Source organism: Oncorhynchus mykiss, chromosome 9 (genome assembly GCF_057628025.1).
Source record: "Oncorhynchus mykiss isolate SJ-2025 chromosome 9, ASM5762802v1, whole genome shotgun sequence".
Taxonomy (NCBI): Eukaryota; Metazoa; Chordata; class Actinopteri; order Salmoniformes; family Salmonidae; genus Oncorhynchus; species Oncorhynchus mykiss.
The window spans coordinates 22402110-22419638 of record NC_143030.1 but is presented as its reverse complement, the minus strand read 5'-3'; the positions used below and the strand labels follow the sequence as shown (position 1 = coordinate 22419638).

The 17529-nt window shown below is 42.9% G+C and overlaps 1 pseudogene; it reads left to right on the top strand.

Moving 5' to 3' along the window:
* The first annotated feature begins 509 nt into the window (after nt 1–509).
* On the top strand, nt 510–6184 carry LOC110532957 (uncharacterized; annotated as a pseudogene).
* The last annotated feature ends 11345 nt before the right edge of the window (nt 6185–17529 follow it).

Below are 17529 nucleotides of genomic sequence, written 5' to 3'. Positions count from 1 at the left end.
AAACACAGTGAGAAAGTATCTGCATGCAAATCAAACAGCATTGGTAGCAAACCATAACAAACCCTTAAAGTCACAGTAACAGAGGAGGTGAGAACTCAAAAGTGCCTAAGAAAAAAAAAGTTCAAGCCAAATGTGCGAAGGCATGATGTCAGTGTGTTTAGTTGTTGAGTGGAAACGTTGGACCACAGAGATCTTTGTATGAGGTGTGTTTTTTCCATCCGTGTTCACGCCAGCGAGGTGACACTGACTACAGGCCGAGGATGTTGCGTCTGCAGTGAATGCATCAGATGAGAGTCTGCAGAGAGGATTGACACCTGCCTCTGTACGCTCAACATTAGAGCAGTAGGTCTATTGTTTATGGATGCATTCACTCTGCATGCAAATACATAATGGATGCGCAATCACTGAAGTAGACCTACAAGTGCTCAAAGTTTTCAAGATGTTGCATAGAACACATTCATAGTATTTTTGAACATAGGACACTAAAGTATGGTTATTGTACTAAAAAGATGATGGAGGTGTGCAGGTGTCCCAAACCCAAGGTGTCCAACATACAGTATCATTGTACATCATGCATTCAATTAAACTCAACCATATTATGATAACAACAGTAGATAAGTGTTTGTCTTTATTTGTACTCCACCCACATTGTGCACACATCTAGTCTAGAGCCTGGGGTAGTTTGGTTTTGGTAAGGTACTTATAGTCTGGCGCTATGGATGGAAAGAGATGTGGGGTGTCATACTGAGAGAGAGAGAGAGAGAGAGCGAGAGAGAGAGAGAGAGAGAGAGAGAGAGAGAGAGAGAGAGAGAGAGAGAGAGACTAGCTAGCAACAAATGAATCAATAGCTGTATGTCATTTGAAATGTCTTTATTCTTTTGGAACTTCTGTGAGTGTAATATTTACTGTTCATTTTATTGTTTATTTCACTTTTGTTTATTATCTTCTCCACTTCACACAGGACAAGAACGCCAAGGTAACCTGTCTAAATGACTATTGCTGCTTGGTACATACATCTGTAGCATGCTTTGAAATGCTGGTCATGGCTCACATCAACACCATAGCACCCTCCAAGCTCATCCATAAAATAAATAATCTGGGATCAAACACCTCCCTCTGCAACTGGATCCTGCACTTCCTGATGGGCCGCCCCCAGGTGGTGTGGGTAGGCAACAAATGATATGCTCACATTAGACTAAATCATGCATGAGCGCACCAGCTGTTCTGGATGACTGTTTGATCACGCTCTCCTTAGCCGATGTGAGAAAATCCTTTAAACATTCACAGGCGAAGGTCGCAGGTCCAGACGCCAACTGAAAGCATGCGCTGACCAGCGGGCAAGTGTCTTCACTGATATTTTCAACCTCTCTCTGACCCAGTCTGTAATACCTACATTTTTTAAGCAGACCACCATAGTCCCTGTGCCCAGGAACAACAACTTTTTTTATTTTATTTTTCCTTTATTTAACTAGGCAAGTCAGTTAAGAACAAATTCTTATTTGCAATGACGGCCTAGGAGCTGCCTGTTCAGGGGCAGAACGACAGATTTGTACATTGTCAGCTCGGGGATATGAACTTGCAACCTTTCGGTTACGAGTCCAATGCTCTAACCACTAGGCTACCCTGTCACCCAAAGTAAGTAACCTGTCTAAACCTGTCTAAATAACTATCGCCTCATAGCACTCAAATCTGTAACCATGAAATGCTTTGAAAGGCTGGTCATGGCTCACATGAACACCATCATCCAAGACACCATGGACCCACTCCAATTTAAATCCCCCTCCAAAAGATGCACAGATGCACAGATGCCGCAATCTCTAATGTCCTCAACACTGTCTTTTCCCACCTGGAAAAGGCAGTGTCTTATGACTGCTGTTCACAAGCATTTCGTAAAACCCCGCAATAACATCTGCTAAATACACTGCTCAAAAAAATATAGGGAACACTTAAAAAACACAATGTAACTCCAAGTCAATCACACTTCTGTGAAATCAAACTGTCCACTTAGGAAGCAACACTGATTGACAATAAATTGCACATGCTGTTGTGCAAATGGAATAGACAACAGGTGGAAATTATAGGCAATTATGCAAGACCCCCCCAATAAAGGAGTGGTTCTGTAGGTGGTGACCACAGACCACTTCTCAGTTCCTATGCTTCCTGGCTGATGTTTTGGTCACTTTTGAATGCTGGCGGTGCTTTCACTCTAGTGGTAGCATGAGACGGAGTCTACAACCCACACAAGTGGCTCAGGTAGTGCAGCTCATCCAGGATGGAACATCAATGCGAGCTGTGGCAAGAAGGTTTGCTGTGTCTGTCAGCGTAGTGTCCAGAGCATGGAGGCGCTACCAGGAGACAGGCCAGTACATCAGGAGACGTGGAGGAGGCCGTAGGAGGGCAACAACCCAGCAGCAGGACCGCTACCTCCGCCTTTGTGCAAGGAGGAGCAGGAGGAGCACTGCCAGAGCCCTGCAAAATGATCTCCAGCAGGCCAAAAATGTGCATGTGTCTGCTCAAATGGTCAGAAACAGACTCCATGAGGGTGGTATGAGGGCCCAACATCCATAGGTGGGGGTTGAGCTTACAGCCCAACACCGTGCAGGACGTTTGGCATTTGCCAGAGAACACCAAGATTGGCAAATTCGCCACTGTGCTCTTCACAGATGAAAGCAGGTTCACACTGAGAACATGTGACAGACGTGACAGAGTCTGGAGACGCCGTGGAGAACGTTCTGCTGCCTGCAACATCCTCCAGCATGACCGGTTTGGCGGTGGGTCAGTCATGGTGTGGGGTGGCATTTCTTTGGGGGGTGGCACAGCCCTCCATGTGCTCACCAGAGGTAGCCTGACTGCCATTAGGTACCGAGATGAGATCCTCAGACCCCTTGTGAGACCATGTGCTGGTGAGGTTGGCCCTGGGTTCCTCCTAATGCAAGACTATGCTAGACCTCATGTGGCTGGAGCGTGTCAGCAGTTCCTGCAAGAGGAAGGCATTGATGCTATGGACTGGCCCGCCCATTCCCCAGACCTGAATCCAATTGAGCACATCTGGGACATCATGTCTCGCTCCATCCACCAATGCCACGTTGCATCACAGACTGTCCAGGAGTTGACGGATGCTTTAGTCCAGGTCTGGGAGGAGATCCCTCAGGAGACCATCCGCCACCTCATCGGGAGCATGCCCAGGCATTGTAGGGAGGTCATACAGGCACGTGGAAGCCACATACACTACTGAGCCTCATTACGACCCCTAGCCTGCTAGGCTCCAGAGCGGAGGGGAACCTACTGCAGGAGTTAGAAAGTTAAAGAGTTTGTCCCTGGGAGAGGGCTCTGAGAATAATATGATGGGCTAGTCACACTCAAAATTAAAGTGGAAAACCACACTACAGGCTGGAGTCATTTGGAGTCACTACTTTTACATCAAAGTTTGATCAGCCTAATTTTGTGTGTGACTCCAAATCCAGACCTCCATGGGTTGATAAATTTGATTTCCAGTGATAATTCTTGTACTAGGAACAGTGGGTTAACTGCCTGTTCAGAACGACAGATTTGTACCTCGTCAGCTCAGGGATTAGAACTTGCAACCATTTTGGTTTACAAGTTCAACGCTCTAACCACTAGGCTACCCTGCCACCCCATTTGACTTGACTACAGCTCAGTGTTCAACACCATAGCGCATCCAAGCTCATTACTAAGCTAAGGAGCCTGGGATTAAATACCTCCCTCTGCAACTCGATCATGTACTTCCTGACAGGCTGCCACTAGGTGGTGAGGGTAGGCAACAACACATCCGCCGCACTGAACCTCAACACCGGGGCCCCTCAGGGGTGCATGATTTGTCCCCTCCTGTACTCCCTGTTGGCCCATGCCTGCGTGGCTGCGCACGACAAAGACACCATCATTAAGTATGCAGATGAAACAACAGTTGTAGACTTGATCACAGATTACGATGAGATAGGGAGGTCAGAGACCTGGCAGCGTGGTGTCAGGACAACAACCTCTCACTCAATGTCAGGAAGACAAGGGAGCTGATCGTGGACTATAGGAAACAAAGTGCAGAGCACACCCCCATCCGCAACAACGGGGCTGTAGTGGAGCAGGTTGAGAGCTTCAAGTTCCTCATTGTCCACATCACTAAGGAATTATTATTTTCCACACACACCATCACAGTAATAAAGAGGGCAGAGCTCCCTGCCATCAGGCGATGTCAGACGAAGGCCTTTGTTCAAGACTCCACCCACCCAAGTCATACTGTTCTCTCTGCTATTGCACAGCAAGTGGTACCGATGCACCAAATCTTGAACCAAATCTTGAACCACAGCTTCTACCTCAAAGCAATAATACTGCTAAATAATTAGTTAAATATTTAACCAATAGCTACCCAGACTATTTGCTTGATGCTTTTTGTACTAACTCTTTTGACTCATCACACATGCTGTGATCACTGTTTATTATCAATCCTGTTGCCTAGTCATTTTATCCCTACCTATATGTACATATCTACTTCAATTACCTCGTATCCCTGCACATCGACTCAGTAGTGGTACCCCGTGTATATGGCCAAGTTACCCATTGTGTGTTTATTCCTTGTGTTAATATTTTTCTAAACAGTCTCTTTTTCTCTCTCTGCGTTGTTGGGAAGGTCCCGTAAGTAAGCTTTTCACTGTTTGTTTACATGTGACAAATACATTTGACTTAATTTTGATTTGCCAAGCAGAGACGCATCGGGTCCCATATTTACAGTCTTTGGAGTTGGATTTCAGCCAGATTAAAAATGTACTATATAAAAATGTCAACTCTGAGTTGGGCTGGGTTGCTATGGGCTCAGTATCATAGGCACTAGAGACTGGAATAGGATCATTCACTGTTTGTCCAATTATCAAACGAGAACTGGTCTTTAATAAAAGTTTAATTTCCCAAATAAATAACCAGCCGCATCAAGCCACTATTTAATGTCTTGGTACAATAACTCTGACTTGCTTTACAATGTCTTCTTTAAAAAAAATCTGCTCAAACTGTGGTAAACCAGACAAAAAAAAAATGGATTCCTGTTAACACAGCCAATACAATCTCTTGTTTCAGTGTTCCCTCCTACATTGTATAAAGGCTATGTAAAGTGTCATCATTTAAAAGGTGGACCGTTGTCAGACCCTCATTCTATATAGTCCAATGACGTTACAATGATGATCAGACATTGGACAGTCTTTCTGTTTTTTTTTTGCCAACTCTGGTAATACATTTTTATTTAGATCCTCTTTAAAGATCTACATATTATTGGCTTTTAGAATCCATTTGATTTAGTTTGTAGCAATTTTATTTTAGACGTTTTTCTATCTTTATCTTGGTCTTTGGTCTGTATTGTTTGTTTTCTTTGACAGTTTGTGCGTTAATAACCAAGGACATTGTTCAACCAAACCCAGTGATGGTTACTCACCATAGAGGTAGTGTGAATATCACTTGCTTTTGGCAAACTGATGTCAATACCAATGTCGCTTGGTTCAAGCAGACTCTTGGACAGAAACCCCTTCTCATGGCGTCGTCATTTTAAAGTGGCTAAGATATTTTTTACTTTAACAACTTTACCAAAGGACTTTACTGAGACTAAACATCTGAGTGTGAACAGAGGAGTTGACAGCTTTGACCTGACCATCTCCAAGACAGAGCCATGGGACTCAGCCACATACTACTGTGGTGCTATGGAAGCGGGCAAAGTCAAATTTGGAGAATTAACTGTTTTAATTGTCAAAATAACTTAACTTCCTTCTCTAATTCTGGATTTTAGGTTTGTACCATCAAATTAAAAATATACTTTAGAATTGGCTTATAAATGAATATACCAGGCCAATGCAATTTACACTATGATCTTACTCCGTCACGCTCTTCAGGTTCAGAGTCCAACAGCATGTCTGTGCTCCAGCAGCCTGTGTCTGAGTCAGGCCATCCAGGAGACTCTGTGACTCTGAACTGTACAGTACACACTGAGACGTGTGCAGGAGAACACATTGTCTATTGGCTCAGACATGGCTCAGGAGAATCCCATCCAGGAATCATTTACACTCATGGAGACAGGAGTGATCAGTGTGAGAAGAGCCCTGAGGCTGGGTCTCCTACACAGAGCTGTGTCTACAACCTCCCGTAGAGAAACCTCAGCCTGTCTAATGCTGGGACTTACTACTTACTATGATATTCCTCTTAGGATCAAGAAGACAATGACACACTGATGCCGGTCCATTACGCTGCTCTGAATGTCATCTACAAGAAGCCAAAGACCCAGAGACAGAGGAGCACCATGGAGAGAGACACTGTGTACTCTGGGCTGAGGTGCCAAAACATGGACTGAAACGCAGACTTTTCCTCCGTATAGACTTGCATTTCTTTCTCTGGGTTTTATGCTTATGTGTAACTTGTGGCTTTTCAGTGTAATTGTTGTACAAAACAATGGCTTGTATTCTGTCAAACTCCTATTTACATTGATAATGTTGTGTATTTTAGATCAAATCAAAATTAATCTGCTGTCGTATGTGGTATGGTGTGATTTGCATTCATATTTTCCTCTGTCCTTACATTTCCACAACAATTTACCCCACAGATTCAGTCTGCAACAACCATATGCGGCTTATGCTCAATATAACAAAGCTTTTCTAAAACTATTTTTAAGCTGTACCCTGTATCAGATCTCTGTGGTAATCTGACGGCCCAAAATTGATCAACCACTCATCTTAACTCATCGCAAACCCCCAGCCATGACCACCAGTCCTCACCACACACTGTCTTCATACATCTCAGTGCATCAAAACCACAAACATCCATGTCACTAAGAGCACAACTCACTGTCTTCATGAGAAAAGCCTGAACGAAAAATACATGTCATAGCTGAGTATATTACAGTTGATAATGTTGAAAAAAAATATCACAATGTGGACACTGTAACAGAGTAGTTTTAATAAATAATCTACCAACTGTGTATTTATTTTATGTGGACATTGAAGTATTGCAATTCTACTAAATTTCAATAGGGAGCAGCAGTATACACGGAAGTCCTCATGACTGGATCAACAATAGAGTTTCAGGAACTTTTAGAAGTTGTCAAAATGTTTAAAATGTTAGATTCTATGACAAGGTAATATTTAAATGCTTACACATCAATTACAGGTTTTGAATCAATTTCAGCATCATGGAATAACATGCATCAAATGGGAGACAATCTATTTATTCAAGTCAACTCTCTCTAACGTGTTGTCCTCTTTTAGTTGTGTTGATAGCATGTCACTAACACTCACCCCCACACAGTGAACAGTTTCACAGGTACTTTGCAGTCTGCTGTAAGCACAAGATGAGGTCGTATCTACATTTTGGTGGGAGAGCCTGCTGGCTGCTGTAAGCACACGGGACCCTCCTACCTGCTCTCTGTGTCTCTATGTGGTTTTCAGCAGGATGTCTGTGGTGTCAATGTTGTTATCAATATCTTAACGTTTTGATCATGTTGCCGCTGACAGCTTACATACAAAGCAAAACAGCTACTTTTAAAAGAGACTCTATATATTTAGTTATCATATATCAGTTACAAACCACAACAAACTGCTGATGAACCCTATTTGAACTCTCTGAGTTAACTGGCTCCTGTGTGATACATTTATTCTAGATCTATGGGCTCAGGGGGAGGGGACGGTTTATGATGATGTCATGGGAGAACTTTCAGTGCATTCTGAATCAGACAAGTCTTATAAGGATGCTCTGTCAGAAGGAGAGCAATAGAGGAGGAGCCTCCTTCTGATAGATTGCTTCCTATTGGAACAACACTAACCACAGAGTGAAACAGACTAGACAAAATGTGTCACATGTATTAAGCTGGGGTGTCATGTCAGCCATGCACTCTCAGGAGTTAGTAAATGATATACAGGGAATGTAAGACTGACTAAAATGTACTTGATTCATTCTACAGGTATTTCCCCCACTTATACTCATGACGCTCCACCCCTGCTCACTCTTATACTGTAGATGACAAGACAAGACATGCTCTGTGCACTACAGACCTATTGGTCGTCTGGAGTATTGTAACTGTTGAATGACATGGTCAAAATAGTGTTAGTTTCCTTTCCAATTCTTTATGTACACTTGCTAAGCTTGACCGGTGCAATGGAGGCAAGATAAATCAAGAGCACCTAAAGTAAGTGTGAGAAAACAAATGGTCTACTATTTAACTCAGGTCTGTCCAGAGTGGTGAGACAACCATAAACCAACAAACAAATAAAACCTTCAAAACAATTACTTACAAGACCATTCAACAGCATCCTGTGTCAACAACTAAAACAACTGATACCAACTGAAATCTTTCTCTTGCATTCTGTACATACAGTATGAATGTTTGTGCATAGGGCTTCTGAAAGAAATAACCTACTGTTACCATCCTAAACCCACCCACGCATCATGCACTCAGTGAGCTGTTCACAGGTATCTGAACACTTTGGTCTGCTGTGAGCTCAAAACGACACCATCACTGCACTTTGGATAGGACTGAAACCCTTGTGCACACTGTGTGGTTTTCAGCAGGAAGTCTACTGTATGTGGTGTCAGTCAGTTGCTCTTATTCTGCGTTGTTCACGCCCATGACAATTGGAAACACAGACCACTGCCATGCAGACCAACAAAGTATCTTATTACTTACAAGTTCAAAGGTTTTATAAATTCTCCAACTGTAATCGTTAGTAGAGTAGAATGTGTATCCAGGCTACATCCACGAGCCCTACCCACCCAGGTATGGGTCACCTGGAGTATTGTAACTGTTACAAATTCCCTGCTGTTGACTCGTAGCCCATCATATTATTCTCAGAGGCCTCTCCCAGGGACAAACTCTTTAACTTTCTAACTCCTGCAGTAGGCTCCCCTCCCCTCTGGAGCCTAGCAGGCTAGGGGTCGTAAACTGGCCCCTCACACCTCTGGCCCTAGCCAAAACGATTGGTTGCAAGGGGTCATCTTTGCCAGGTGCTTTATCACACCATGGTGTCAGCCGATCACAGGCAGTCATCTTGGGTCCCAGATCCCAAATTCCTGTCTCCCCATCTCAGTCACCAGTAACAGAAAGAGCAGCAAGCTCATCTCTGTCCTTCAAAACAAAAAGCTGGACTCACTCATATCTCTTTTGACATGTGGGATGGTGTGCATGCACGAAGTGAGTTGTGGGACATGTCTATATTGTTCTTAATAGTTAGCTATTGTTACATTATGTATGCTGCCTCTGTACAGTTTGTGGCCTATAAACATTTTCAGGGATTATATACCATTCATACATTCCTGTATTACTGTTTACTACAGCTCTTGTAATATCGCATTTACAGTATATTGATTGCATTTTAATTCCTTCTACAGAACCACAACCTTTCCCACGTTCCATCCCCATGTACATCTCCTGGGCGTGTGAATGAAGTTCCTGTGTGCCAACTCTTTGGCTGTCAGTTGGTCACAGACTAGTAAACACGTAAAGCTGCGTTGCTGTTTTTCAGTAACTGTTGAATGTCCCGGTCAAGATTCTATTTGTTTACTTTCAAAGACGTAGGGTACACTTGTATCATAGAAGACACAGGGGATTGTGTGTGGCTGTCCATGTGGGTGTTTGAGTGAGAAAGACACAGGGGAGAACCTATCAGTAAAAAAGCACAGCCCCTTTCATTTTCGACTCTGAAGTCAGGAGGTTTTCTAGTTAGTTGTCAAAAGGAGGTAGCCTAGCATGAGCCTTGGCTTTTGCGAGCCAGAACAGCTCATGGGAACCGCAACCTATATCCTGTTTCTGTAGAAGGAGGCAGCTTGATGTACAAGTACACCCCCTTGACAGGACTGTAGTCGATCATATTGCCTTATCCGAAATCTATTTCCATAATACTGAGTGCATAATGCTGATGTTCATGTGGAATGGCGCTGGAGGGACCAATTGTGCTATTTTGTGTATTTTTGGAGCAGATCTTAACTTTTTCTTGTACATGATGTTTCCACCATGGTTTCCTATGATTAAAAGAGCTTCTGAACATCAGAACAGCTATCACTAGCCTCAGTTTGGATGAGGACTTCTACTTCAATGAGTCAGAGGCGATACCATTTGATTATCCAGGACCAGGCCCAAATCCCGACACTTGAAGATGAAGGAGGCAACCCAAATATAGATGCTGGTGTGTGGGATGCCTGCGAAACTACGTCAAAGAGTTTATAAACCACTTATAATCTCCGTTCTAGTTACGAAGGTACAATCACTGGAGAATAAACTGAATGAAATCCGTTCGAGACTAGCCTATCAACGTGAACTGAAGAACTGTATAATCCTATGTTTCTCTGAGTCGTGGCTGAACGCAGACATGTTCACGCATGACTGCATGGCCATGACGCCTCCTACTCGTTCATCAAGTTTGCAGACGACACAACAGTAGTGGGCTTGACTACCAACAGCGACGAGACAGCCTACAGGGAGGAGGTGAGGGTACTCGGAGTGTGGTGTCAGGAAAACAACCTCTCACGCAACGTCAACAAAACAAAGGCGATGATCGAGGTCTTCAAGAAACAGCAGAGGGAGCAACCCCCATCCATATTGACGGGACAGTAGTGGTGAAGGTGGAAAGTTTTAAGATCCTCGGCGTACACATCACTGACAACCTGAAATGGTCCACCCACACAGACAGTGTGGTGTAGAAGGCACAACAGTCCCTCTTCAACCTCAGGAAGCTGAAGAAATTTGGCTTGTCACCTAAAACCCTAAAACTTTTGCAGATGCACAATTGAGAGCATCCTGTCGAGCTGTATCCCCGCCTGGTACGGCAAATGCACCGCCCACAACTGCAAGGCTCTCCAGAGGGTGGTGCAGTCTGCATAACGCATCACCTGCCCTCCAGGACAGCTACAGCACCCGATGTCACAGGAAGGCCAAAAAAATCATCAAGGACAACAACCATCCAAGCCACTGCCTGATCACCCCGCTACCATCCAGAGGGCGAGGTCAGTACAGGTGCATCAAAACTGGGACAGAGAGACTGAAAAACGTCTTCTATCTCAATGCCATCAGACTGTTAAACAGCCATCACTAACTCAGAGTGGCTGCTGCCTACATACAGACTCAAATCATTGGCCACTTTAATAAATGGATCACTTGTCACTTTAAATTATGCCACTTAATGTTAACATATCTTACATTACCCATCTCACATGTATATACCATTTTTTATACCATCTATTGCCAACTTGCCTATGCCGCTCTGCCATCGCTCATCCATATATTTATATGTACATATTCTTATTCCATCCCTTTACATTGTGTGTAACAGGTAGTTGTTGTGGAATTGTTAGATTACTTGTTAGATATTACTGCACTGTCAGAACTAGAAGCAAAAGCATTTCGCTACACTCGCATTAACATCTGCTAACCATGTGTATGTGACAAATAACATTTGATTTGATTTGATTTTGACAAGGACATGGTAAATAAAAATCTAGCTGCTTTTTCAATACATCGGCAGGACAGAACAGTGGTGAAAGAGAGTGAACCGGCTCTACGTATTCGACTGGTTTGCGACCCACTGACACCGCCCCCAGATAGAGGGGCATAAGGCAGTCCAAGAGTTGACACACACAGGAAATGTATTTACACACACTGGAGATGAATGTGGAGATGGACATAGGAATGTACATGGGAATAAAAAGTGGGAAAGGTAGTGGAATGGTAGTAGTTCTAAAAGAGAGGTAATGAATCCACGGTACATAATACTATCTAATAGCACAAGTAGAGCAACAAGGCTATTAAAAAGGGGAGGGCTGTATGAAAATGTATATGCTACCTACACATTACAATACAGCTATACACAAAGGCAGCATACAATCGTAACTAACTATGAAGAACAAACAACAAATATCACATAACTCACTGTGCATGCACACCACCCCACAAGCCCAGATAGATGTTATTGAGTACAGTTGTTGATGGGTAGAGACAGAGATGTTGCTCTCTGCCACTGATTGAGGTAGAGTGCAAGTATTGTGTGACCTGCATCGTCAAGAAGATGAACAGATGTCCGACCCCCTAATAACCTCCCTAACAACCTGTCAGGGCAGTGACACAGGTCAGAGAGAGTTTGAGAGGCAGGTTTATGCTACCCGCTAGACTCTTAGGTTCCAGACGGTCATGGGGGAAGGGGAGTGGAGTGTGTAGCTCAGGGTTGTGAGGTGCTGATTATTTCACCCACAGATTCAGTGTGCAAAACCATATACGGATTATGCTCTATATAAAACAGCTTTTCTAAAGCTCTCTTTTTTAAGCTGTATCCTGTATCAGATCTCTGTGGTGTTCTGACGGCCCTAAATGGATTTTCCACTCAGCTTAACTCATCTTTAAACCCCAGAAATTACCATCAGTCCTCACCACACACTGTCTTCACACACCTCAGTGCATCAAAACCACAAGCATCCATGTCACTAAGAGCACTACTCACTCTCTTCATGAGAAAAGTAGTGCAAACTGAGCAGTTTTAATGTATTTAATGTGCACATTGAAGTATTGCAATTATATTGTCTTTCAATAGGGAGCAGCAGTATACATGGACGTCCTCATGGCTAGCTCAACATTAGAGTTTCAGCAACTTTTAGAAGTTGTCAAAAGGTTCCAAATGTCAGACTCTATAACAAGGTAATAATTACATACTTACACATCAATTACAGGTTATGAATCCATTTCAGCATCATAGAGTAACATGCATCAAACAGGCTAGGCAGTCATCGTCACTAGTTCATTACAACTAACATCTACTATGTTATAAATTGGAGCAAAACAATCACTCAAAATAAAATGGATAGAAAAGTGATCTCTATATGATGAACACAATGACTGGTGTTTGTGTGTAGTTTTGTATTGACTTCCAGGGAGTAGTTGAATAAGTATGTGAGACAACCTATTTATTCAAGTCATTTCTCTGTAATGTGTTGTCATCTTTTAGTTGTGTTGGTTGCATGTCATTCACCCCCACCCCCCACAAAGTGAACAAATTCACAGGTACTCTGCAGTCTACTGTAAGCACAAGATGAGGTCGTATCTACATTTTGGTCAGGTGTGCATGCTGGCTTTGTGCACACAGGACCATCCAACCTGCTCTCTGTGTCTCTATGTCTCTATGTGGTTTTCAGCAGGATGTCTACGTGGTGTCACGTTTGTTCTCTCTATCTTTACTTGCTGCTCATGATGCCCCTGACAGCTTACAATCAAAGCAAAACAGTTATTTATAAAACGGACACTAATATATATATATATCTAGTTGTCATATATCACTTACAAACCACAAAGAACTGCAGGTACTTTTCACAGGTACTTTGCAGTCTGCTGTAAGCACAAGATGAGGTCGTATCTACGTTTTGGTGGGAGGGCCTGATGGCTGCTGTAAGCACACGGGACCCTCCTACCTGCTCTCTGTGTCTCTATGTGGTTTTCAGCAGGATGTCTATGTGGTGTCAATGTTGTTATCAATATCTTAACATTTTGATCATGTTGGCCCTGACAGCTTACATCCACAGCAAAACAAGCTATTTTTAAAACAGACTCTATATATTTAGTTATCATATATCAGTTACAAACCACAACGAACTGCTGATGAACCCTATTTGAACTCTGAGTGAACTGTCTCATGTGTGATACATTTATTCTAGATCTATGGGCTCAGGGGGAGGGGCCAGTTTATGATGATGTCATGGGAGGACTTTCAGTACATTCTTAATCAGACAAGTCTTATAAGACTACTGCAGGATGCTCTGTCAGAAGGAGACCAATAGAAGAGGATCCTCTATACCCAAGAGATTGCTTCCTATTAGAACAACGCTAACCAGAGAGTGAAACAGACTAGATAAAATGTGTCACATGTATTCGTTAATAAGCTGGGTGGTCATGTCAGCCATGTACTCTCTCGGGTGTTACACATCAGTTAGTGCGTGATTCTGTAAATTATATACAGGGAATGTAAGAATGACAAAAATGTACTTGTTTCATTTTGTAGGTGTTTCCCCCACATGTACTCATGATGCTCCACCCCTATTCACCGTCATACTGTACATGACAAGACAAGACATGCTCTATGCACTACAGACCTCCTATTGGTCGTCTGGAGTATTGTAACTGTTGAATGACATGGTCAAAATAGTGTTAGTTTCCTTTCCAATTCTTTATGTACACTTGCTAAGCTTGACCGGCGCAATGGAGGCAAGATAAATCAAGAGCACCTAAAGTAAGTGTGAGAAAACAAATAGTCTACTATTTAACTCAGGTCTGTCCAGAGTGGTGAGACAACCACAAACCAACAAACAAGTAAAACCTTCAAGATAATTACTTACAAGACCTTTCTACAGCATCCTGTGTCAACAACTTAAACAACTGATACCACCTGAAATTGAATTAGTCTTTCTCTTGTGTTCTGTATGTACAACATGTCTGTATGAATGTTTGTGCATAGGGCTTCTGAGACAACCTACTGTTACCATGATAAACCCACCCACGCATCACGCACTCAGTGAGCAGTTAACAGGTATCTGAGCACTTTGGTCTGCTGTGAGCTCAAAACGACGCCATCACTGCGCTTTGGATAGGCCTAATACCCTGGTACACACTGTGGTTTTTAGGAGGATGTCTACTATATGTGGTGTCAATCAGTTGCTCTTATTCTTCGTTGTTCACGCCCATGACAATTAGAAACACAGACCACTGCCATGCAGACCCACAAAGTATCTTACTACTTACCAGTAGAAAAGTTGTATAAATTATTAATCTGTAATCATTAATTTACAGAGTGTAGAGTAGAAGGTGTATCCAGGCTACAGCCAAGAGCCCTGCCCACCCAGGTAAACCCCTGACCCCTACTAAACTCTAAGGTGATACAGTTCAGTTAGTAATGGATATCTGTGTGAATGATAGGGAATGAGAATGATATATTTGTTAGATTTGTTTCATTCTGTAGGAATTTCCCCCATATACACAAATGATGCTCTCAAGAACTGTCCACCTCTATCCACAACGGACCTCCTATGGGTCATCTGGAGTATTGTAACGGTTACAAATTCCCTGCCTTAGCACACCATCTCATTCTCACAGACCTCTCTCAAGGACACAAACTAATTCTTTCTAACTCCTGCAGTAGGCTCCCCTCCCCTCTGAAGCCTAGCAGGCCAGGCTATGGGTCGTAATCCGTTTACCTAATTTCTGTCAGCATGTTACCTGTGCAACTAGAGGCTAAAGAACTCTAGATCACCTTTACTCTGTACACAGAGACATATACAATGCTCTGCCTCGCACACTATTTGGCAAATATGACCACAGCTGTATCCTCCTGATTCCTTCTTACAAGCATCAACTCAAACAGGAAGTACCAGTGGCACCCTTAATGTGGAAGTGGTCAGATGAAGCTGATTTTAAACTACAAGACTGTTTCGCTAGCACAGACTTGAATACGTTTACCACATCAGGCTTCATAAATAAGTGCATTGAGGATGTCATCCCCATAGTGACCGTATGTATGTATCCCAACCAGAAGCCATGGATTAGAGGTAACATCTGCAATGAGCTAAATCTGAGGGACACTAATCCGGATGCTTATAAGACATCCTGCTATTCCTTTAGGCTAAATATCAAACAGGCGAAGCGTCAATACTGGACCAAGATCGAATCCTACTACACCGGTTTTTACGCTCGTCGGATGTGGCATTACTTGCAAACTATCACAGATTATAAAGGGAAACCCAGCTGCGAACTCTCCAGTGATGCAAGCCTTCCAGACGAGTTAAATATCTGCTCACTTCGAGGCAAGCAACACTGAACCATGCATTAGAGCACCAGCTGTCCCGGACGCCTATGTGATCATGCTCTCCGTAGCCGATGTGAGTAAGTCCTTTGAACAGGTTAACAATCAAACGGCAGCAGGTCCAGACGGATTACCAGAGCATGCGCTGACCAGCTGGCAAGTGTATTCACTGACATGTTCAACCTATTCCTGACCCAGTCTGTAATACCTACATGTTTCAAGCAGACCACCATAGTCCCTGTGCTCAAGAACGGCAACATAACCTGTCTAAATGACTATCGCCCCTTTGTACTCACATCAGTTGCCATGAAATGCTTTGAAAGGCTGGTCATGTCTCACATCAACAACATCATCCCAGACACCCTGAACCCAATCCAGTTCCTTGGTGTCCACATCACTAAGGAATTATCATTTGTATTTATTAAGGATCCCCAGCTACCATTCCTGGGGTCCGGCAACATTAAGGTAGTTATATACAATTTCAAATACTTTTCATAACACTTTTCACAATACATTAAGTGTGTTCCCTCAGGCCACCACTCTACTACCACATATCTACAATACAAAATCCATGTGTACGTGTGCCTGATGGATACCTTATCATGTGTATGTATAAGCGTTTGTTTGTGCCTCTGTGTGTGTCTCTTTACAGTCCCAGATGTTCCATAAGGTGTATTTTTATTCTGTTTTTTAAATCTGATTCTACTGCTTGTATCATTTACCTGATGTTGAATAGAGTTCCATGTAGTCATGGCTCTACATAGTACTGCGCATCATACTCTGTTCTAGACTTGCGGATTGTGTAGATATGCATGGTTGTCCGAGCTGTATGCTAGAAGTTTAAATAGACACCTCGGTGCATTCAACATATCAACAGTTCTTACAAAAACAAGTAGTGATGAAGTCAATCTCTCCACCACTTTGAGCCATGAGAGATTAACATGCACATTATTAATGTTTGCTCTACGTGTACATTTAAGGGCCAGCCGTGCTGCCCTGTTCTGAACCAATTGTAATTTTCCTAGGTCCCTCTTTTGTGGCACCTGACCACATGACTGAACAGTAGTTCAGGAGCGACAAAACTAGGGATTGTAGGACCTGCCTTGTTGATAGTGATGTTAATTAAAAAGGCAGAGCAGCGCTTCTCCCCATCTTAGCCACTGTTGTATCACCATGTTTTGACAATGACAGTTGACAATCCAGGGATACTTCAAGCAGTTAAGTCACCTCAACTTGCTAAATTTCCACATTATTTATTACAAGACTTATTTGAGGTTTAGTGTTTAGTGAATGATTTGTCCAAAATACAATGCTTTAAGTTTTTGAAATATTTAAGACTAACTTATTCCTTGCCACCCATTCTGAAACCAACTGCAGCTCTTTGTTAAGTGTTACAGTGATTTCACTCACTGTAGTAGCTGACGTGTATAGTATTGAGTCATCTGCGTACGGTCTTTACTCAAAGCCAGTGGTATTTCATTAGTAAAGTTTGAAAAAGTAAGGGGCTTAGACAGCTGCCCTGTGGAATTCCTGATTCTAAATGGATCATGTTGGATAGGCTTCCATTAAAGAAAACCCTTGGTGTTCTGTTATACAATTAACTCTTCATCCACAATATAGCAGGACTGTAAAGGCATGACATTTACATTTTTCCAGCAGCAGACTATGATCGATAATGTCAAAACCCGCACAGACTGTTGTCAATTTGTTACAGTAAAATACC